General features: G+C 42.0%; 1 protein-coding gene across 1 annotated transcript in view; it reads right to left on the reverse strand.

Annotated features, from left to right (window-relative positions):
• The window catches only part of LOC143034236 (uncharacterized), a 282359-nt gene that overhangs the window by 216390 nt on the left and 63469 nt on the right, over positions 1-2500 (reverse strand). The gene's annotated exons all lie outside the window — the stretch shown is intronic.

Below are 2500 nucleotides of genomic sequence, written 5' to 3' on the forward strand. Positions count from 1 at the left end.
TTTGCCACCCGTCGTTCCTATCTATAATTCTATCTCAACTTTTTATTAAAACAACCAATAGTTTAAGCGCTCACTAACTACATGGTTACTAAGTCTATTCCATTGGTTAAGTACCCTGTTGGTAAACCAATTCTTCACTAACTCTTCAGACTTAAATTGGTCCGATTCAATTCCCGTTACTACGAGTCCTGCCCTGTTGTCTTAATATGATGACCTTGCCTGTATCCCCCTTTAACCCACTCCTTTAAGTGGGAGAGGAGGGGAGAGTTGGGAGGAGACTAAAAGAAAATAAAGAAAAGGATGTAGGTTTAGAGGTGATACGGAGAGGAGGAAGGGAGGGAGAGGAGAGAGGAGAGAGAGAGAGAAAGAGAGAAAGAGAGAAAGAGAGGGAGCAATGGAGGAAGGCGGGGATGACTGGAAGGAGGGAAGATGAATATGAAGATAAAGATGTGAGAAGACGAAATGGGAGAAGTATATGAGAGAGAGAGAGAGAGAGAGAGAGAGAGAGAGAGAGAGAGAGAGAGAGAGAGAGAGAGAGAGAGAGAGAGAGAGAGAGAGAGAGAGAGAGGGAGACAGAGAGGGAAGGAAAGGAAAGGGAGAGGGAGAGGGAGAGGGAGAGGGAGAGGGAGAGGGAGAGGGAGAGGGAGAGGAAGAGGGAGAGGGAGAGGGAGAGGGGGAGAGAGAGAGAAGAATGGGGCATATTGGGAGTGGGATGGGAGAGAGAGAGAAAGGAGGGAGAGAGAGAAAGGGGGAGAAGGAGGGGGAGAGGGGGGAGGAGGAGAGGGGGATGTGGAGGGAGGGATGGAGGGAGGGAGGGGTGGAGGGAGTGGGGAGAGAGAGGGAGGGGGCGGGGGGATTATTGGGTGTGGGATGGGGCGGGGCTTAATTCCCGAGTGGATGCCACTCAAATTGATATACACACACATCCGAGGATGCAACAGCAGCAGCAGCAGCAGCCTTAGGAAACCTTAGTAAAATTCTACTCCCGGATTATACACGGGAGAGTGATACGGTGAAAAGATGAGTGAAATTGCTATTCTGAAACATAAAAGTGAATTTGCAAGCTTGAATTTGGGGCAAAAGTGAATTGGCAGGCTTGAGTTAGTATCAAAGGCGAATTTGGAGGCTTGAGTTGGAGCTAAAGTGAATTTGGAAGCTTGAGTTGGGGATAAGGTGAATTTGCAAGACTGAATTTGGGACAAAAGTGAATTTGGAGGCTTGAATTTGGGATAAAGTGAATTTGCAGCCCTGACTTGGGGAATAAAGGTGAATTTGTAGAACTAAGGTATGACGACAAGTACAATTGTCTCGCGTGGTATAAGTGAATTTGCTATAACTATGTCATTACAAGTGAATTTGCTATAACTATGACATTACAAGTGAATTTGCTGTGACAAATGATGCAAGTAAAAATGTGGTTGCGTACAAATTGAACTAATTTGTATTCATTAATGGTGATCCACTATTTCACGAAAGTATATATAAGTGAATTTACAATTCTAGATAAAGATTGTGATTTTGCAAATTCAGCTCAAGTGAATTTGCTGCCACAAAGACGATACGAACGAATGTGCAAATTCTCATTGAAAAATGCGAATTGCCACCCAAAATTGTGATAACAGTAAATTTGCAATTCCTGAAAAAGCGTGAATTTGTAATGATATATGTGAATTTGCAGCAGACTGTGATTAAAGTGAATTTGAAAAAAAAATTGACCCCATAAACAAAAATAAATGAATAAATAAATAAATAGATAGATAAATCAATATATAAATAAATAAATAAGTAAATAAATAAATTAGATAAAATCTACGTTATTCATTACAAAAAATGACATCATAGCATAATAACATCATCACATACAGCACATTTTCTGACGTCATAGAAACGTCATAAATAAACAAATAAATAAAAATCTACGTCCTTCATTACTAAACAAATGACGTCATAGTATAATGACGTCATCACTCCGTCACAAATTCTATGGCGTCATAGAAACGTCATCATTTTCTCTTCTGCTCTACACCAGGAACCAAAAGTCGCTTTGGGCGACCTTAGGGCGGCCAGCGAACGACCAAATCCCCGTCCTTGTGTCCTGTGTGACCCGTTCGCCCAATTTTCGTAAAATTCGGGTCAGGTACTTGTCGTTACATTGTGTCCCATTCCCATGCGCCCCTATGGACCCGAGCCGCTTACGTCAGCAGTAGAACAAAGAAGAGAGTGGGCGGAAACTAAAGCGCTGCGCTCGCAAAAACTTTCGACCAATAGGAAACTTCTAAGCAGAATGCAATAGCATAGTGTGTATTCATTCTCCGAAGTCCAATGCAGGATCACCGGTCTATCCAATTCGAATCGATACACACTTGAGTTCAGCATATGGGCCTCAGTGTTGTGAGTTTCAGATATTCGGAAGTTTCTAATATTGGGAACGAATATTAGCAAGTCATTTTGGTTTCTAGAATTGCTAGTAATAAAATGGTAAGAAAATTATTACGACGAA

This window comes from Oratosquilla oratoria, chromosome 17, assembly GCF_046742065.1.
Source record: "Oratosquilla oratoria isolate Oo_2021 chromosome 17, ASM4674206v1, whole genome shotgun sequence".
NCBI lineage: Eukaryota > Metazoa > Arthropoda > Malacostraca > Stomatopoda > Squillidae > Oratosquilla > Oratosquilla oratoria.